This window comes from Cryptotermes secundus, unplaced genomic scaffold (genome assembly GCF_002891405.2).
Source record: "Cryptotermes secundus unplaced genomic scaffold, Csec_1.0 scaffold304, whole genome shotgun sequence".
Taxonomy (NCBI): Eukaryota; Metazoa; Arthropoda; class Insecta; order Blattodea; family Kalotermitidae; genus Cryptotermes; species Cryptotermes secundus.
This window is the reverse complement of record NW_019721521.1, coordinates 882,611-905,506: the sequence shown is the minus strand read 5'-3', so window position 1 is coordinate 905,506 and position 22,896 is coordinate 882,611. Positions and strand designations below refer to the sequence as shown.

The 22,896-nt window shown below is 40.4% G+C and overlaps 1 long non-coding RNA gene across 1 annotated transcript; it reads left to right on the top strand.

The window, feature by feature from the left end:
• The first annotated feature begins 4,574 nt into the window (after positions 1 to 4,574).
• LOC111875460 lies at positions 4,575 to 14,726 on the top strand. The gene is made up of 3 exons (XR_002844729.2): positions 4,575 to 4,638; positions 11,269 to 11,368; positions 13,736 to 14,726. It is a non-coding gene; the product is annotated as an uncharacterized LOC111875460 (long non-coding RNA).
• Positions 14,727 to 22,896: the final 8,170 nt, after the last annotated feature.

Below are 22,896 nucleotides of genomic sequence, written 5' to 3'. Positions count from 1 at the left end.
AGCTGAAACCAATCACATTCTTTATCATGGGTGGGTAACAACTTGAAAGAAATCCACTTCATGCATTCCTCTGATAAAACTTCATACTACATTTCCAGTACCTGTGATACCTTAACATAAATATAAATTGCTGTACTAAAGTTATAGTGGTGCACGCGGTAGCGTAGTTGGTTGAGGCACTGTGCTACAAGCCGGAAGGTCGCGGGTTCAAGTCCCGATAAGGTCATTGGATTTTTTTCAATTGACCTAAGCCTTCCAGCCGTACTATGGCCCTGGGGTCAACTCAGCCTCTAATGAGTACCAGGAATTAATTAAATAATTTTCCTGGGGAGTAAAATGCGGCCGGCACGTAAAGCTGACAGCCTTACCGCCATCTTTGAGCCGATTGTCTAGATAACGTGGAATCCTCAACGTCTCACAACCCTATGGACCTTCACGCCTGTTACAGGGGTAGCTTTATTTTACTTTACTAAAGTTATATTACTCCATTCCATTATGAAAAAATGTCTCATACATGGAGCTTCCAAGACTCGTAGTAAAAAATATTTGCATATCTATTGGCTAAGTTCTCAAAACTAGATACATAATTAGCTAAATTCACGAAAGACAATCATTCTTGAGAAGCTGAGTCACTCAGATTTCTCAAGAAATTTCCCGCATTCTGTGGAAAACAAAATGCTGTATAACAGTGTCTCTCTATAATTTTCGCCATCAATACAGATATAATATTAATAAAATATTATTTTTTAACAGCTCATATTTTAAAATTTCAAGATCTTTATGAATTTAATTGTCGTCTTACCGCTGCCCAGTGCGCACAGAGAAACTAAGTTCCACATAATTACGTAGCGCTCTCCCACAAAGACCGTGTGCAGGTTTTGTGTCCGATGGGAATACAAAAGTTACTTTCCTATGTTAACCTATTGCATTCACTCAGATTGAACATACCAAACTCGACGGTTGTTAGGCACATCAACATGAAACATATTTGTTCATTCAATTTACCTTGAAGAAACTGCTATTTTTTTTTTGTAAAATGTAGCGGCCCTCTTTACCATTGAAAATGGTTTCCTGGAAGTGAGAACGTATAGTCTGGTAAAATGTATAAACGTTTCGGAGGAATTATTCGCGTTCATCTGCAAGTAGAAGACTGTGTCACATCTCACAAGAGAGAAATCTCCATATTCTCCTCAGAGAACTTCAAATCTCATACTGTCTTTACCGCTGAGTCTCCCATAAACTGTACGGGCTAATGCAAAAGATAATCTTCCCATATTCCCCAAATTCTACTCTAAGGTTTCATAAAATAAAAAAAATTAAAGATAAATTTTTCTCTGTGCTTAATAAGTTAAGCACTTTTTCTTCCAGAAATAAGGGGAGTGGAAGTATAGCTGCACCTTTCTTGACGTCGGCACTAGACGGAGGTGAGTGGTCAGCTTCACGACCCTTCCGCTTTACCCTCGGGAAGAATCCAGTCTGCATAAGGTAGGAGGCTGGTGGGCCCCAGGGTTGGTCTGGAGTCTGTGGAGGACGTCAAATATTGCCACTGTTTGTGAGAGCGTTACATTCCTTTTCTATCGAAGTTTACAGTTATATTTCATGTATAATATATCTTGAAGGTAAAAAAGTAAAGTTATCTCTGTACTTAACTAATTAACCACTACTCCATGAAGGCGTATTGGGGAGTGAATGTATAGAGCCACATTTTCTTGACCTCGGCACTAGCTGGAGGTGATTGGTCAGCTTCACTCCCCGACCACTTTACCTCCGGGGAAAGACCCCTCGGTACCCATTGGATAGGAGGTTGGGTGGACCGCAGAGTCGGTCAGGTCGACGTGGAGAAGAGAAAATATTTGACCCTACCGGGACTCAAACTCCGAACTCTCAATTTTCCATACCATAGCCAGTCACTATATCTACTGCGCTATCTCGGAACATGAGATGAAGACACAATAAAATTCGATCTCATTTCTGTGTGAGTTTCGATGTTTCAATATCCCGAAATTTAGCAACAGCTTCATGGTGGGGGGAACTAAATTTGCATTTGTAAATCATTATCACTATTTTTCTTTCTTTGTCATTGCGTATAATTAGCGCGATTGCATTTAGTGAATTTTTATTATTGTCTGAAGCCTTTGTCTGGAATCAAATGCCAGTTGTCCAGCAGCCAGAGACTGGGCTCTGTACTGAGTGAACTACGGCGGTTACTGCGTGGATCAAATGAACATCCGAAATTCAGAGAGAGACACGTGATTTTTGATAAACTTGTCTTCGTTTCTCCGTGTAAAGAGACAGATGCAGCTTTGCAAGACGTAATTTTCATGACCTTAGTTTTTGTCTGTTGGTAAGAAACTTATCATTAGGATTAAATTCAATTGACCTTATATAGGTAAGTCTGTTCTAGGGAAGTCCGGTAAACGAATAAACGAAAACCAGGACGTGTAAATTAAGATACAAGTTTCGAAATTGCGGAAATGTTTATTTGCAATAAACTGTAGTTCATACCACTTACTGTTACGGCTCATGTAGATATTATCGAATATTTCTGATTCTGGAGGTATTTTCAATATAGAAGGCATTTTCAATTTTAACATATGTTAATAAGAACAACTTTTAAGCCTCCTGGTAGTTCGAGTGAAGAGATCAAATAGAGATATACTACTGAAGCAAATGTATTCAAAGTAGCCTTACAAAAAGCAGGCAGTTCGGTGCCAAGTTCGTCACAGCGAAAGAAAATAAATTGTAATGTTATACAGGCGCAGTCTGTTTTAATTGTCTCTTTTACATCGCTCGATTACGTAACTTCTTAACACTTAAACATAAAATCTTGCACATACGGTATTACACAAACTTTGTTGGAAAATAATTTTCCCATAAGATAAAGAAAGCTTCTTTTTTTCACATGGTCTTATATTATCACTTTTATGCTGTATGATTTCTACTTATGAAGAGGTTGAAGGATATTGTTGTCCTCATGCATCATTGCTAGAGATGCCTGAAATATGGGACAGAATGTGCCGCTTTGTGCACGAAAGCTACATTCCCCTAAACCCACTTTCCGTACTTCTGTCAGTATCTCATGATAATAGGCCTGAACGTACGCTTCCTACCAATAATCTGTACGAATTCTTTACTTCTTCCACCCTCCTCTCATTCCCAACAAATCGTATTCGCTTACGTTTAACTATCATAAGTAAAAAATAAAAAATAAAGCTATCCCTGTACCAGGCCGTGAAGGCCCATAGGTTTGTGAGACGCTGAGGATCCCACATTATCTAGACAATCAGCTCAAAGATGGCGGTAAGGTTGCCAGCCTTACGCGCCGGCCGCGCTTCACACCCCAGGAAAATTATTTAATTAATTCCTGGTACTCATTTCTGTTAGAGGCTGAGTCGACCCCAGGGCCATAGTGCGACCGGAAGAATTAAGCCAATTGAAAAAATTCAATGACCTCTTTGGGACTTGAACCCGCGATATTCCGGCTTGTAGCATAGTGCCTCAACCAACTTCGCTACCGCGTGCCCCCACGTTTAACTATCATACCAGTAGAAAGCTATCTATATGAATCTCGAATTTCTTTTAAGAATTAAGGTAAAAGTTAAAATTGTCCCTGATCTTAACTAATTAAACACTAAGCCATGAAGGCATATGGGAGAGTGGATGTGATCTATACATCCCTTATAATGTTTTTAAATTGCATTTAATTTATTGGAAAATAATGCTTAAAGATGAAGAGATACCGTTAAAACGTGCTGCCCCTTAATATCAAAACATACGTGTATGCAATGAAAGACTTGTGGAGCGTATTTAAAAATCATCCTGTATGATATGTGTGATGCATGCGTGACAGGATGCTTCAATTCAGAGTAATGAGTAAATTTTTCATTTGTATTTTATATCGTTTATTTTAAAATTTCTTCGCTATTCTTTCGCCTATACGTGTCATGTGAAGTTTAGTAACTTAATTTTATTTTCCGTAATAACATAAATTTATGTCTGCCATATGCTAGGTCTTCTCTCAGTCTCTTATATTCTTCCCTAGCCGTTGCTTGATGCAGCACAGCACAGTACAGCACAGTCGTTCTTTGTATCAGGCCCCGTCGAGACCCATGGCCAGGTTTTTTATCCTTTCCACACTTTTAAGCTAACTGGCTCTGCTTATAATATCTCGCACGGATCGCGTAGAAAATATTGTTCCTCTGTTGCAGTACAATTGTTGCTTAGCATTGGCTTGACGTATAATATTTTATTTAAGCATCCTGTTGCATTAATATATATTTCATATAATGTCTTTCCGTCTACAATGCATCTTAATTATTGTCCCCTTTCCTTCTTGCAGCATACTGAACACTGGACATACATACGGAACTATAGCAGATGCTATGGGTGTTAAAACAACGGGGAGGAAGGGAAAGCATTTATAGAATCAATAAAGACTAACCCACATATGAATGACACATACATCGATGCACATAAGCCAATATTCGAGACATTAGTACACGGGCTTCACACAAGATAGCAGCACACACACCCCCAGTTACGTTATACTACAGGCCGAACATTCATAAGGTCAACATACACACAACGATAAACACCACTGCAGTGCAGGGTGAGGAGCCTACAGTCAAAGGGGCGTACGTAAGTATAAAGAAGTAAACTAACGCGTAGAAACACTAAATATTGCAAAATTGACAGTAATAGTAATATGGTCTTTACATACTGCAGATAACTACACCAACACACTTAGGAACAACACAATAACACACAAACACCCATGCCTCTGTGCAAATTAATGCAAACAGGGAAACCTCAAACAGTCTTGTCTGGATGAATGGATGATGATCCGGAGCAAAATATTGAAATTTAACTAAATTTTAACTTATTTTTATTGATTTTAATTAAAGTCCATTTATTTTAATTAAAGTTATATCGAATTCACATTTTATATGAGAAGTTGGACATATACCATTCAATAAGTTTAACAAACTGGAGACACCTGACGATGGCTGTGTACGGCCGAAACGTGTGACAACTAAAGGGGACAATAATAAGTTGCACTGTAGGCGGAAACATATTTTATGTAATAAATGAAGTATAATAATGTTGCGTGCGTAGCCATCGACACGGACTGCGCAGAAAACACCATTCCTCTGTTGTTGTTGTTGTTGTTGTGATTCCATAATTCTTGATTTGAGCGAATATGCCACAATATTTGAAGTTTCTTAGATTATCATACTGTGGTTACTGCCACACGCAGCACAAAAGAAAAAACCGGAACATTCAAAAAACCTAAACCAGATCCACAACATGTGCACAACAAAAGTAACCACGGAATGGTAATATAAAAATAAAAAAAAAATATTATCAATCATTTGCGGGTGGTGTGGCTTATAGAAGGGTTTGAATTGGTGGCCAGATTTATTGAACACATACGCAACTTATTACTTCACTTCAAAAACCACTATATCCCCTCCTCTCCATAATCTTTATCTGCCATCTCAACAGACTCCCTCAATTCTCTTCTCAGCTGACTGAGATCCTTGTTATATAGCTTCGGGGAAGCCCCAAGAGAAAACACCTTTTCCTAACAGTTCCTCTATTGTTATAGAATTGTGTTTACCTCGTTGTTGCATACAAACCGTAGTTCTTCTATTGTTGCGTGCGTGTTCACTTCCACGGAAACCTGTTTGCCGTGTAGTTCTGTAACAATGAACTTCTATTCTTGCTCCATTATTCTGGCTTTCAGGCGTCAGGTCACAATATTTTATAAGCATGTTACGTTATTCGTAAAATGCAAAACACAACAGTGTAACAACAGAGCAGCAGTTTTCATGTACAGTCTTGTACACATGATGGACAGTTAGGCCGAAACGTATAGTGTTAAATAAAGAATAAGAAGAGGAGAAGAGCCATAGAAGTGTGAATTTGAATATATGGATGAAGTTGCGCAGGGACGGTGGGGTGGCGTTTCTAAATTTCGGTTTCCATAAGCGAAGGGGAATTCCTTCGATCGACGAGTGATTCTTAGTTTTTCAATAAGGAGTCTGCTCTGTGGTGTTAGTTACACATCAAAAGACGAATTGGGGATGTTAAGCTAAGTAGTTTAATTTTCGAGTTGTCATATTTTGTGAATTATTTTCTCTGCATGACATAAATTTGTGATTCTCTCAGTTGAAGCATCTGTCCCCATTTTCTTCCCAGTTTGCGCGTTCGTGTCTGCAAAAATATAGTTCCCACTCTCACATTCAGAAGATAGAAGATGGCAGGTAGGATAAAGACTGACTTACATCCCATAAAAAGTGCATCAGATTTAGCCAAACCGTAAAGCATCTGTTTCATCGCTCCTGCGGCCTGAGATGATGTTGCCTTGACTGGTACCGGATGTGACGTCTGTCATTTGATGTGACGATGAGTTTCGAAATGAAGACTTTCAAGCCACTTGCATATTAAAATATTAATATATTAACGCGTTGATAAATAGTCTGTCCGATTACCATGCCTCGGGTTAAGAAATGCCTTATTTATATAAGGATTCACGCAAATCTTTTCATAACGTTAAGTAAATAACCACTGAAACGGGGTAAATAAACTGAAGAAAGCCTCAGAATTATTAAAGTTGTTCTATATTCTGTAACTCATGAGTATTGCATAAGATTCTTCTGCTTCAGTGGCATGGGAATATGACACCATCATATTTCTCACTTCCTCAGCACGAAGGTTTAAATTCGTTTCTTAAAGCTGAAAAACGATAAGTGTGTGGAGTCACAAATGGCCTACATTGAAGGGGATTAGGTATTGTAACCACCAAGATACAGAACTTTCTTTTCCCTGAAAAAGGTAAGGTACTTTTTGGACAGGCTGGTATAATCAAAGAACTTTTGAGATCACATTGAATTTTAGATGCCTACTGAGGGTAAGAGCTCTGCTTGTTGTTTCATGCTGGTTTCTTCTTTAGCTTATTCTTCGACATTGAAGATGAACGCAATATATTCCTCCGAAACGTCCGTTGGCTTTCAGAATCAGACATCACATATTACAGTTATTTACATCTAGGTAAAAAATAACCGAGAATTCTAACGTGTTTTCCGCATAATTCGCACTGATTTACGTAGTTCAAGACTAAACCTCTTGCTGGCTTTTTCTATCATTAAAACGAAGGCGTTAATTAAGATACGACATGTTATTGGTACTGAACATCGTATGAAATATTAACAAATGAGAGGCCCAAATATTAATTTAAAATAACCAAAAATTCTGTGCCTCTTGTATTTTATTATTCTTCTTTGCGTTCTCGCGTGAAAATACGGACTATGCTCACATATTTTACATTTCTGATGCAAACATTTTCGCCTTGCCTAATTTACTGCACTTAATGTTCATGGGCGGCATTTTTTCGAGCTGAGCTTAACAAATTCCAAAAACAGAGATACCATGTATGCGAGATGTTTCCTCTGGAGACAAAACAGTCCGGAGGTAAACTACTCCCCCAATCGTATCTCCGGGGGGGAGTGTTTCTAGAGGAAATGTCATGCATTTTTTGAGCTGAGCTTAACAAATTCCACGTTTAAACATAGGGAAGCATTCGTGGACAAGTTCATTTTATAGTTTCTTCCCTGAGGAGAAAAAGAGAAAGACAAGAGGAACGAAAGAAAGAAAGAAAGAAGGAAAGAAGTAAGAAAAAATAACCAAGAAAGAAGGGAGGAAAGAAAGGAAGGAAGGAAGAAAGAAAGAAAGAAAAGAGGAGGGAAAGAAAGAAAGAAAGAAAGAACGGAGAAAGGAAGGAAGAAAAGGAAGAAAGAATATCCAGTGCAATTCCGCGAAGTTATTTAAACTCACTAAATCTACGCTACGATTTGCAGTATTCGAAAAAATATCTTAAAGATGTTTAGTGATTCAGTTCCTTGCAAAATAAAAATGCGACCTCAAATGATTTTATTCGTACGTTGAACGTATAGGAACTAAATACAGACGGGTCTATAGCAACAGCCAAATTTGTTACGTCTCACGGACGAACTGCGAAATGGCGAAAGAGTAGGATCACCGAAGCCCTGAAGTTTTGAGCACCAAACACCGTCAGCCTCTTCAGATTTATTTCAGGAACGATGAATTATGTCCTGACATCGGTTCTGCAATTCGGTGTAAAACAAAATTATTTGAAGGTAACGGTAATAATTTTCCTTACTTGACGTGTTATAACTTTCAAGAACCACAAACTTAAAAGTGGCTACACAGAATTTTGGGCCTTGAAATTTGATAGGAGCTATTAAAATAAACAATAAAAGTCTAGGATATAATAATAAATCTCATTTCTTATAGTTTTAGCATCGTTTCATAATGTAAATTCCGCTAAATCTTACGAAATACGATGCTTACCATTGACGTCACAGGCTTTCTGTTTACGTATTATTCATGTTAATATAGTACACACATTAAGAAAAAAATTCGTAAGTGCGTCATACATATTGTCACACGAATGTTTTAAATCGTTACAGATCTGTACTAAAATATTAACAAGACAAACTTTTAATTTCAATACATTCATAAGCTCGTCTATTCTAACCGGAAATGACGTCAAGGGAAAGAGAATACTATAAAATTTAAGTACAACTCTTAAATGATCGTGAACAGATCTATCACGTGCAATATCAGTTCGCAGATTGATGCCAGCTTCCGTTCTGCGATTCAAATTAACTCAGTCCTACTGGTAGAACGACAATTTCGCCATGTTCGTACCGCTTGTATTTCTTCAGGCCTGCACATGAGGGCAATAAACTTAGCTCAAGTGTCCCAACAATTTGCACTTAATATGAATTTTGACTCTGTAGATAAATCTAAAGTGGACTTAATTAAGCACCATGGATGCGTGGGTTTCGACGTAACAGATCAACTACAGATTAGATCTTTTGCATTCATCAGATATTGGAGAAGAAATGGGAGTACGATGAGACAGTACATCAGCTATTTCAAGATTACATAGATTTCAAGAAAGCCTATTATTCAGTTAGGGGGGAAGTATTGTACAATATTCTGATAGAGTTTGGGATACCCGTGAAACTAGTTATGTTGATTAAATGTGTTTAAACGAAACGTATAGTAAAGTCTGTGTAGGTAAACATTTGTCTGATAAATTTCCTATCCAGAATGGTCTAAAACAAGGAGATGCTTTATCGCCACTCCTTTTCAACTTTGTTTTAGATTATGCCATTTGGAAGGTCCAGGGAAATCAGATGGGACTGAAATTAAACGGGACACATCAGCTGTTGGCCTATACCGATGATGTGAATCTACTGGGTGATAATGTAGATGCCATAAAGAAAGACACACAAACTTTAATTGACTCAAGTAAAGAGGTTGGTCTAGAAGTAAACACAGAGAAAACTAAGTATATGTTGCTGTCTCGTCACCAAAATGCAGGGCAAAATCATGACATAAAGACAGGAAACAGATGTTTTGAAAATGTGGCACAGTACAGATATTTGGGAACAACAATAAGAGATCGAAACCTGATTCAGGAGGAAATTAAGAGGAGATTGAACTCGGGTAATGCTTGCTACCATACAGTCCGAAACCTTTGTCTTCTCGTCTGTTGTCCAAAAACATAAAAATTAGAATATAAAAAACTATAATTTTGCCTGTGGTTCTGCATAGTTGTGAAATTTGGTCTCTGACATTAAGGGAGGAACATAGACTGAGGGTGTTTGAGAACAGGGTGTTGAGGAGAATATTTGGACCGAAGAGAGATGAAGTGACAGGAGGTTGGAGAAAACTGCATAATGAAGAGCTTCATAACTTGTACTATTCTCCAAGTATAATTAGAATGATCAAGTCAAGGAGGATGCGGTGGGTAGGACATGTAGCACGAATGGGGTAGACGAAAAATGCATATAGGATATTGGTGGGAAAGCCAGAAGGAAAGAGACCACTAGGAAGACAAAGGCGTAGGTTGGTGGACAATATTAAAATGGATATTAGAGAGATAGGATGGGATGGTATGGATTGGATAGATCTGGCTCAGGACAGGGACCAGTAGAGGGCTCTTGTGAACACGGTTACGAACCTTCGGGTTCCATAAAATGCTAGAAATTCTTGAGTAGCTGCAGAATTGGCTCAGCTCCATGAATAAGTTAAGTAAGAGGTGAGTGAATATGCGGGAGTAGAGGTATAGCTACACAATTCTTTATCCTGTTACTGGATGGAGTTGAATGGTCAGCTTCACGCCGTACCCGCTTTACCCCGACAAACAATTCCCAGTACCCATTTTATAGGAAGCTGAGCGGGTGCTAGAGCCTGTGTGATCCTTATGGAGACGACACAATTCAATTATCTCCACCGGGAATCGATATCCAACTCGTCGATTGTCCAGCCCATAGCCTAGTCGTTATACTGACTGATAGAACAGGTGAACTGATTCAGTCCCCCCCCCCGGACACTACAGCCCCAGTGGGCCTAGGCCTACCTCCATGAACTTCTCCGTTCACTTCGGTTTTTCTAGATCTTACACATTCGGTAGGACTCCTTGGGCGAGTGATCAGCTCGTCGCAAGGTCTCTACCTGTAGACAGACACAGAAAGACGCACACAAACAAACTAAGCATCCATGCCCTGAGTGGGATTCGAACCCACGATCCCGGTTTCCAAGCGAGCGAAGACAGTACATGCCTTAGACCGCTCGGCTACCGTGACCGGCAGTGTATAAGACTGATATATAAGAATTCAGTTCGTACCTCACAGGAAACAGATCCGAACCCACGATCCCGGCTTCCGAGCGAGCGAAGACAGTGCATGCCTTAGGCTGCTCGGCTACCGTGACCGGCAACTTGTTCAATTAGTAACATGGAAATTCTGCTTATGTTTCTTTAGGGCGAACCTGGACAACGCAGTGTTCGACGAATGAGACATGGATTATCAGGGTTCATGTCTAGTAAGGGTAACGAGTTTTCCGTCATATTTAGAATGTCTCTGAGACAGACCTATCCTCCTATATAATGGGCACTTAGCGGCTGGAGCTTGAAGCTGTCATTTATTTCTGTCCATTACCGACGTTAAGTGTGCTTGCTGTTATCGGAATGCGTCCAGCCTCTGTCCCCATAAAATGTCACGACACAAGCTTGATTAAATGGGTGAAGGAGGTTTACAGTCGAACACAGTGGCCGCGCGGTCTAGGACATGAACTGTCTTCGCCTGCTCAAACACTAGGATCGTGGGTTCCAATCCAATTCGAGGCATGGATGACTGCATTTATTCTGTATTTGTGCTGTTCTCTGTGTAGGTAGAGGTCTTGCGACGGGCTGATCCCCCTTCCAAGGAGTCCTAACGACTGTGTACAAGATTACGAAACTGAAAGAAAGAAGCGCCAGAGCTCATCAAACGTATGTAGAGCCATTGATGAATTAATATGGTTTTTCGTAGTTTTCTGCCAGACATTCAGGTAGATGCATGCCAACTGTTGAACAGCGATCATTTTACATAGTTTCAGTAGTTTCATATTGTCACTGCGTAAATATGAGTTATCGCGTTTCCAAACAGAGAGGAGCACTGTCAATGAACTGTTTATATCCAGTAACATCTAAGGGCACAGGTGATTCCATTCCAGTTTGCTGTACATATTCGAGTAGTTACTATAGGATTCTGACGATGGTGTATAACACACAGAGATATTGGGTTTTCGGACTTTATCCATCGTCCTGGTTTTAAGAAAACTAAGAAAAACACGACGTTTTGGTAATTGGATCTGTTTACGTCCTCAGGTGATGGAAAACACCTATTCTGGTCCAGTGATTGTGGCTACCTCTTTCTAAGGGACCCAACAGAATAGGTGTTTTACCTCACATAAGGACGGAAACAGATCCAGTTTCAGAAACGTCGTGTTTTTCTTAGTTATCTTAAAACCAGGACGACGGATAAAGTCCGAAAACGCAATATCTCTGTTTACATATTCGATTAATTTTCCTTCACCTACGGAATGTCCAGGGTTGTCAGACTGAACATGCAGTTACTAATTCGACTGAAGTAAATGAACATTGCCACAGATATTATAGAACAAGATATAGATTTTTTTCTTGGCACTACAGCCCCAGTGGGTCTAGGCTTACCTCCACGAACTTCCCCTTTCACCAAGATATATTTATATTCATTGAATTCTCCTCAAAACTAAATTCACTAACATATTACGTATACTAACACGTTGACACCAAAGAAAAATCAGATCTATTTTACAGCTTAAAGAAATGCGAATCCGATAACGCGCTTCTTACCACGCATCAACGTACTACACCATAATCAGGAGGTAGCGTGTGAATCCCCCCCCCCTCCACCCACTCACCCCAACCTTGTTCCAGATATGACGAAGAAGCGGCTGTCTTGTCACCAGGAGACATTTGGGAGTAGTCGCACTAAAAGATTCTAAGGAACACTGTACGCTCTGAGCTACATTTCTCTGCATTTCGAGCCACGACCAGTCCGTATTAGTTTTCCTTACAGAATGTGCAGGGTATTAAATATTACTGGAGCTGAAACAAAAAGGTAAAGCTATCCCTGTAACAGGCCCTGAAGTCCGATAAGGTTGTGAGACGTCGAGGCACCCACAGTTTCTCTCGAAAATCGGTTCACAGATGGCTCTAATATTGTCAGCCTTGAGCGTCGAGTGCCCATTACTCCCCAGGAAGATTCCTGGTACTCATTTCTCTTAGAGGCATAGTCGACCACAAGGTCATAGTGCGGTTGGAAGGATTAGGTTAATTGAAAAACTCCACTTCATTGGGACTCGAACCCGCGACCTTCCGAGTTGTAGAATAGTGCCTCAACCAACTACGCTACAGCGTGCCCTTTGTACTGAAATACAAGACTAAAAATTAAATTTCTGTAGTGATATTGTTCCTCATATTGTTAGCCCCCCCCCCCGAGTCTCAATGCTAAAAGGCCACTGAAACACGGCCGTCCACGATTGTTTTTCGTATGTATGTAGTTACACTACATAGATATTAGTGTAGTCAGAAGGAGAACATGTTAATTTGTCTGCCATATATAAACAGCTATCATATTTACCTCAGCTAATGATCGTGTCTATTCATGTAGATACACATGAAAATATGTTGCATACAGGTAGAGGCTTTGCGTCGAGCTGATCACCTGCCCAAGGAGTCCTACCGAATGTGTAAGATCTAGAAAAACAGAAGGGAACGGAGAAGTTCATGGGGGAAGGCCTAGGCCCACTGGGGCTGTAGTGCCAAGGAAAAAGAATGTGTTGTATAGACTACAGTGAATCAGGGTACTGGAAGATGTACGGTATGAAAATGTCCACATACCTTACGTAATATAGGATTAGATAGAGGTCANTACGTAACCGTGTTCTTAAGAGACCGCCATTGGACTGTATCGTAAGCCAGATGAATTCACTCCACAACCTTCAAGGACATTTATTTAACATATTCTTAACTATTGCCACCCATTCATGCTTAAATTTTCCTACTTGTCCCTTTATTCTTGTTCCATCTGACTTTCCGTGCTCCCACTAAATTTACCTGGCTTATTCTCTTTCAATGGCTTTCAGTGAAGCTGCCCTATTGAAATTATTTATTCCACGTTCCATATTTCATATCTAATTCACATTATTTATGTATATATATGTATGTATATATTTATACAAAATTCTTACATTTTTAAGAGTAGACACGATTCGGGCCATAACAGAAAACTGTTTCTCAGGACTTACAGCCTATATTTCCTGCTGCTTTCAGATGTAACCGCATGGAACATCACCTCCCAAAATCGTGCTGGGCGTTTCCTCAAACAAACAGAACACACCTCACAATAGGAGCGTTTCAACAATCGTCACCTGCCAGACACAAGAGATCAGAATCCGTTGAAACCAACTACGAAATGCATACAAGTGTTACCAACACACATTTTAGAGAGACGGATAATGATCTTGTCCTGTAACAATGGGTGCGGTAGCTTAAATGTTTGCACGACCAGTGATTACTTTGAGTGACAATCGACTATTGATCCATGAAAGCAAATCTTTAGTTCATTCCAGTAAAAATTAATTAAAGTTATAGCTATTTATTTAACGCTTATCAGACCATATTTAAATATATAAGATTTTATGTTCTTAATATTACGATTTTCTGTTTTTCGTGGGACCCAACTACGTGGCTTCACATTCATGGGGATATCAACTGTCGTTGTGACGAATATGACAATTGTTAGTCAAGCACCACCTGAAAGCCGGAATAGCAACGAACAGAAATGGAAGTCAATTGATAGGCAACGGTGCAGTAAGCACGTTTTCATGACAACGGAAAATTTACATGGGTACGTGCAAGCGACACACAATTCCTTGGAAATGCGCAAGCCTATATATGGAGTCGTGCTGACAAGAACGAGAGGATTAGTCAGACAGACGTTTTCAAAACAGTCGCAGTAGAAAGGGGAACCAAGAGCTTATTCGGAAGAGATTCTTTGTTCGTCATACGTCATAGTAGAAGAGAAGACACTCGTAGCCCAGTAAGGAATAAAAGGAGTCTTACGCAGCCATTGATTGCAAACTGTTATAATTGGTCATAATTGTAAAGTAGTGCCAATAAATCTAATCACTCAATTCAGAACCCCTTATTGTTCGTCACACAAACCCCGAATACGTGACGTGGGTACACTTTAATTTAGGGGGCATGCGGTAGCGTAGTTGCTTGAGGCACTATACTACAAGCCGGAAGATCGCAGTTTCGATTCCCGATGGAGTCATTGAATTTTTTCAATTTACCTAATACTTCCAGCCGCAATATGGCCCTGGGGTCGACTCAACCTCTAACAGAAATGAGAACCAGGAATATTCCTGGGGGATAAAGGGTTCCTGGCGACTAAGGCCGACAACCTCACTGAAATCTGTGAGCCGATTTTCTAGAGAAAATGTGGGAGCCTCGACGTCCCACAACCCTATGTATCTTCACAACCTGTTACGGGAATAGCTTTATCTTTACCCTTTATATTAACCTGGTAACTGAGGTATTTGCTAGGCGACAATTCCAGGTCATCCAGCACATAATAAGTCACTATACTCTCTTCCAACCTTTATTCTGTACTACGTCCTACAAATCTAGTGTTTAGTTCCGCAAAATAAAATATATCTATAATATCTGATATATTGTGTCCTTGTTTTCGTAACCTAACGCCACTCTTTCCGCCAGTGGGCTATGAAATCAGCGATTATGTAAGTGTGAAGCTCATTCACAAGAAGAATTAAGAGACAATTTATCTACCAATATATCACTTGATTTAACTGGAAGATTGACCAAGGATTCTGTAGAATCCTTTGGTCTGCTGAAGTATATGCCAGCAACTCTATCTGAATTATGGTATAAGGAAGGACAAAATGTCATCAACAAACATTCAACGCCACTGACGACCTCGAAATATATCCGAAGGCAATTGTTCATCTCTGTGATATTTTTGACAACACGCATCATGAATTTCCCAATTTCTAATTTGATTCTACCTTACCAGAGCCGTGGAATCAACATAAAATTAGACCACAATATTTCCATACATTTTCACTTCACCCTTTCGAGGGTACCTCTTGTTCTAAAGCTGGAGTTCACTAACGCACAAATGTCACGCACGGATACACAGCCGCATCTTCACAAATCCAGTTACTAATGATCATAATGAACAGGTATTTCATTCATAAGCTCAAATCCGACGATGAGGCCACATGGAAATGTGACACCCTACAGCACTACTACACTTTTTGAAAAGCTATTTGTTACACGACTGAAATATATATAAAAAATTTCGTGGTTTTAGTCACCGAGCGACCGCAGCTTGAAGGCGAACTTAGTGCCAACTTTAGCAGATAGAGGGTGTCGCGTTGTCAGCGCAACGAATCCCCATGGCCGTTAATTTCGATTTTTCTAAACCGGAGCATCTATATCCTTGAAATAGCTCCTCAATTATCCTCACGAGGCTGAGTGGACCCCGTTCCAGATCCACTACTTCTCAGAAAATGTAGTAGCCAGGGAATCGAACCCAGACCTCTGGATCTGTAGCCAGTAACTCTAACCACAAGATTACAGAAGCAGTGACTGAAATATATATATGAAAATCCAAAATTAACTTAAAGGCTATATAAGTAGTGTTACCACAAACAAAAAATGTTCCATTACTGCAATAATATATTTATAAATTATTTAAGTACATGCTGACACAGATAATATCATTACTTATTGCCATAAAGTCTGTATGGTAAGTAGCTTGTGGTCGCAGTGGTAAGCGGTAGACCTGCTTAAAGAAGAAACTAAAACCATGAACAACTGTAGTATTGCTGTGACATATTGCTGTGACTTACAGACCATTCAGATATACGTGTATAAGTATACCAACCTAACGTTTGTTTCTGGCCTTGCCATAGCCCAGGCGGTTAGTCGCTGGCTTCCCACCACGACGGTCCGGGTTCGAGCCAGGTCAAGTCATGATGGATTTGTGGTAGACAAAGTGGAGCTGGTGTAGGTTTTCTCCGAGTATTTCGGTTTCACCTGTCAATTCTCAGTCCACCGATTGCTCCACAAGCATCCTCATCATCATCTATAATCCGTTAGTGGTATAATAGTCCAATTAGTGGCAGACGTATCAAATGGACTACGATGTCACCCCACCTCAAGAAGAAGAAGAAGAAGAAGCAGAAGCAAATTTGGTTCCTGAGGAAAATATGTTTTGTGTAAGAGAGGAAGTTCGTCGTTTACGACACCGCATAAAATTCCGTTGAAATGTATCAAGCGGGTAAACTGAAGGATAAAAAGAATTGAGACTAGCGGCCACGATATATTTTCCCAGCGTTGTCCTATCCTGAGAACCCTGCAGAAACTGTCCCGGCCGCATTTATAACTAAAGCATAAATGGAAATTGATACACTGAGAAGTCCGATAATGCAAATACAACAGATGATGGGACATTATTGGTCGCACGAAACATTTTCCTAATATCATACTGACGTTGGCACAACGAATGAAGATAATCATCTCAGGATAAGGATAGGTTTCCATTACCTATACTTCAGCATTGATATAGGCCTAAGCCTGAATTGCAGGAGGTGAAGAGAATGATAATAACGAAACAAAACACACACTGAAAGTCACGGTGTAACGACTGCGGTGTCTAAACACTAGAGATAGTTAATTTTTTCTGATGGTTGCGCGCGCAATCTCCGTCTGACTGCAATCAAGGTGTAAAAGTAATGAGTAGGAAGGCCTTGGTTAGTGCCGGCGACCCCGCGTTGTAGTGAGGCCCGCCACTGTGCCGATACAGTGGTGGGCGGGCAGTATCATGATCTCCACAACCTTCACTGGTACACTCTCTGCAGCCTCACTCCACACACCTGCTCTCACTCGCTAACTCGCAGTTCTACCCAACACCTCTCGGAACTAGCGCCTTCTCGCTTCTGTTGTTGACTCCCTGGCATTATCAGTCCTGTTCCTGACTACGCTAACTTACAGTTCTACCCAACACCTCTCGCAACGAGCGCCTCCTCGCTTCTACAGCTGATTCCCTGGCATTATCAGTCCTGTTCGAACTCTACGCTAACTCACAGTTCTACCCAACACCTCTCGCAACGAGTGCCTTCTCGCTTCTGCTGCTGACTCCCTAGCAATATCAGTCCTGTTCCTGACTACGCTAACTCACAGTTCTACCCAACACCTCTCGCAACGAGTGCCTTCTCGCTTCTGCTGCTGACTCCCTAGCAATATCAGTCCTGTTCCTGACTACGCTAACTCACAGTTCTACCCAACACCTCTCGCAACGAGTGCCTTCTCGCTTCTGCTGCTGACTCCCTAGCAATATCAGTCCTGTTCATGACTACGCTAACTCACAGTTCTACCCAACACCTCTCGCAACGAGCGTCTTCTCGCTTCTGCTGCTGACTCACTGGCATTATCAGTCCTGTTCATGACTACGCTAACTCACAGTTCTACCCAACACCTCTCGCAACGAGCGCCTTCTCGCTTCTGCTGCTGACTCCCTGGCAATAATAGTCCTGTTCCTGACTACGCTAACTCACAGTTCTACCTAACACCTCTCACAACCATCGCCTTTTTGGTTCCACAGCTTACTGCTTAAAATTATTAGTCCTCCTCCTATTTCTACACCATCTCACAGTGTTACAAAACCCACAGCTTTGTGGCTTCTACAGCCAACTCCGTAGCATTATCAGTCCTGTTCCTGACTACGCTAAATCACCCACTCGTCCATTAAAGCCTTGATCTGCATTTCTTGTGTTCATTCGTTTATTTGAGGGAACAGATTTATGTAGGATTAAGGCTCTAATTTCAAAGAAAAGTGTGGGAAGTCTCCGTTGGGTTAACAACTGTACTAAGAATTTTAGAGGTTTTCCTCAGTCCATTCGTGAAAATGGCTGGATTAATCGAACAAGATGGGTTCATTCCGAATCTTGCCCATTCACCATTCAGAGGGATTAATTTCTTCCAGGCACAAACTGACGATAGGTAAAGATAATTTATCTGTATTACAGTCAGTGAAGGTCCATAAGGTTGTGAATCCCACATTTTCTAGACAATGAGTATTTCTCTATCAGGAATCGAACCTGCGATCTTCCGGCACATACTGACGATACATTTTTATATTTTCCTGAATCTCTCCAAACCAATAGAAGTCTGGTTAACTTGAAATAGGCCATGGTCACCACATTAATTAAATAAGAAAACAACAAATCCATTCATATTTAATTCAACTTATTGCTTACAGTTTTACTAATTTTTTCACTTTCCCGTTTGTCGTTTTTTTAAATTTTTTTGTGCAGTCATTCGTTATCTCATTAGATCGTTTCCCTCATAACTTATTCAATTGTTCGTCTTTCTTGGATTACGACTCTAAATCTCTCTTTCATTTCATCCTTTACACAATCAATCATTCCATCTATCCCTTCGAAAGTTCATTATTTAAATTATTCCTCATGTTGCTCAATCGCTCGTTTTCTCTCTGAGTAATCTACCATTCATCCACCTGATCATTGACCTGCACTCCCACGGTATACTCGTACTACTGACACAAGCATTCATTTCCTGTGACGCACATGCCCATAAATTAATATCCATCCAACTGTCCAACCACCCATCCTTCCATCATCTATCTATCTATCTATCTATCTATCTATCTATCTATCTATCTATCTATATATCTATCTATCTATTTATCTATCTACCTGTCTGTCTGTCTGCCTGCCTGCCTGCCTGCCTGCCCGCCTGTCTGTAAGTCTGTCTGCCTATCTATCTGTCTATATGTCTACCTGCCTGTCTGCAAGTCTGTCTGTCTGTCTGTCTGTCCATCTATCTGTGTATATATATATATACCTGTATATCTATTTATCTAGCTAGCTATTTATGTACCTATAATATATCTATATATATCTAGCTGTCTAACTGTTTATCTATCTAGCTAGCCGACTATCTGTATATATATTCACATATCAAATTTAAGCCTCATTCAAGAGAAATACGATATTTAATTGTTAAGCGCGAAGAAAATATAACAGATAATTTGCTTATATGTGCATACTATGACTAATACCCATACTGAAAGCTCATCGATAATGCATTCAATCAGGAACAAAAAAATTTTATAAATTAATTTTTTATTTACGCAATAATAAACGGAGATATTAAACTTATATTCCGAATGGCATTGTAACGCGTATATTTACTGTTACGCAGATTATGAAGTAAAATGTAGAAAGAGGATAAAGTTACGTTATTAATTTAATCAAATTCGGACAACCCAAACACACGTATCGTGTTAAGGGAGAGGAAAATTTTTCATCCAGTGTGTAAAGCAACAGAGCAATTTTCTTCTTGTCTGAATTTGATATTTGCCATATAGTCTCGGAGGAGAATCCCAAAACAGCCCACAGAATATGAGAGTAAGATGTATTTACTTCAGACAAAAGGATGCATATCTGCTTCTTAGGCAACAAAAATATGAATTTAGTGTTGTTAGCACAAATAGACAGCCGAAATACGGACTTCACGCAGGAAACTGTAAGCACCTATAGTTTCAGTTGAGTATGACAGTCGGATGTTGGCATAAAATTCGGAGCTACATCTATGTGTAGGTGTGTAAGGGTTTTAGAAAGTTGTTGTGAGAATGTGTAGGCTTGTATGTTCAACTAAAGCAAAGGAAATCACATTAAGAAAAGTCACAATAAGTGAAGTATTAATGTTATCTCCACCCAGGCTTCACTACAATTCACTCACTCCAAATCCCCACTCCCTTCACCACCTTTGCAGCCGCCTACTCAAGTATGTAGCATCTTGGAGACACCTTCCAATTCAATTAGGAAAGTAGACCGCGCGTATTTCTTGACAGTTTGTCGCTTCATATGGGTAATTCTACTTAAAGGGTGATAAGAATTGCGTCAAAATCGATACAGCGCAGGCGTATAGTGACTGGGCTACTGGCTGGACGACCAAGGTTCGATTCTACGCAAGGAAAAGAAATTTTCTCTTCTCTGTAGAGCCCAGACCGACTCTGGGGCCTAACCAGCTTCCCATCCAGTAGTTAGCGGCTGGTTATTTCTCCCGGGGTAAAACTGCAGAGGTGTGAAGCTGACCACTCAACTCCACGTAGTGTGGAGTTTAAGAATGGCGGATTTATACCTTCACTCCGCGATACGCCTTCATGGAACAATGCTTAATTATATAATTAAGGAAATGAATAACCCTACTATTGCAATTAATATGCAAAAGCACCGAGCAGGAACTCTCTGTGGAGATTTATAGTGGGGTAGGCACTATATTCAGTCTGTGCAGGAGTGCCGTCTACACGGAAATCCATTCATCTTGGTTTCATGCGAATATCTTCAAAGAGACCACGACTGATTACTTCTAAACCACTTTGTATTCAACATTTGCACTTATCTTTCCACTACACTCTGTACCATTTCTCCTTGTCAGTAGAAACAAAGTTGTTAAATTACCTAAGGATGAATCAGTCTATACAGGCCCCTACCGGTAAAAAAACTATCTGTCCGACCATCCATCCATCTATCCCTCTATATTTCTCTCTCTATCTATCTGTCTATTTATCTATGGCCCTACAGCCCTTGTGGACTTTGGCCGCTTGTTCAGTTTCTTAATCCTATACACAGTTGGTAGGACTCCTTGGATGGGGGATCAGTCCGCCGGAAGGCCGCTACCTACAAACAGAACAGCACAGACACAAAATAAACGCAACCAGACATCCATGCCTCGAGTGGGATTCGAAACCACAATCCAAGTGCTTGAGCGATCGAAGACAGTTCATGCCCTAGGCTGCGCAGCCGCTGTGACCGGCCCCTTTCCCAATATGTTTATGCATGGTGGGAAAATTTAAGGAAAGATAGTCTTAGTTGATAGAGAGGGGGAGTCTCTTTGCTATTTGATTAATTAATGAAGTTTTCAGATGCTAAGAAAAATCGTTTTTAGTGTCGAATACTGGAATGATTAGTGAATAATTTACTGCAGAGGATGTGGAACGGAGGGGTCCCGACCTAATGTACTGTATTGAGAAGAGACTGTAGAAAAATACAGATACTTAAAGAAGGCTTGTTCTTGGGTTGGGATAGGAACCCGGGATCTATCCAGCCAAGAAAACCCTTTCAAGATTAGTTAATCTGTTAAACTGACTAATTGTGATTTTACCTCTTTCCTTATTCATTTTATTTTAATAGTGTGTTCTTATTGTAACATTTCAATTCTCTCTCTAAAACGACAGACGTAACAATGAAATCTGAAGCTTAAAGTTAGATATTATAGAAATTCATACCAGAAGAACCAGTGATCTTAGCTCTTGTTTCTTTTTTGCACTGGTTCTACAGCCCCATTAGGTCCTGGCCTCTGATTGTCTTCATTTTCATGATCATTTTACAGACGGTAGGACTCCTTGGACAAGTGATCAGCTCGTCGCAAGGCCGCTACCTACATACAGGACAACAAAAACACAGAATAAACATATACACATGCCAAACATCCATGCCTTGAGTGGGATTCAAACCCACGTTCCTGGCTTCCGAACGAGCGAAGACAGTACATGCCTTAGACAGCTTGGCAATCGTGACCGGCTATCTCTTGTTTACCATGTATAATCACAATCTTCAGCGAAACTTTAATACCGATGAATAAGATGCTAACAAATATAATAAGAATTCGAGAGTTATAACGCACAAGCACGGACTGTACATTCTGACTGCGCCCTCTTTCCTTCCTTCAAATCTTTTCGTGATGGTGCTGTATCACCACGTCTTTGTCTTCCCAAGTCAGCTGCTATCTGTCTATCTCTTGCATTGGAATCTACTGCATCATGCTTGGGCAGCTGTAGCAACGTCACGTTTACAAGAGGTGCATCCAGCCCTAATCAACTGCAACATCATCCCCAATATCGGGACCTGCAGTCACCCTCTCCACCATGTAAGCAAATCGCAAAGTTGAGCCTGTGTTTAGTAATTAAGCACGGTAACAGGAAAATATGTGGGGGAGTGGAGGTCTGCCTCCACGAATTCTTAACTTCGGCACTACATAGAGATCAGTGGCCACCTTCACGCTCTGTCCATTTTACCTGTACCCAATGTACAGGCGGCTAGGTGAGCCCAGAAGCGATCTGAGTGCGATCATGGAAAGAAGAATTTCTGTTCCCCTTGCTGGAGGAAATAGGAATTCGGCTATCTAGCTGTACAGTCAATGGTCTGGTCACTACAGACCTAATTACTACGCCAAGCCGGCTCAGCTCTCCACTATGATCCTTCGTTATGCCTGACGCAGCAAACTTTTTCTTTCCTTTTAGGCTAAAACCCCAATTTGGGCCTTTGCCTACCTCCATGAAACTCTCCATTTCTCCACGGTTTATTAGATTTTATACA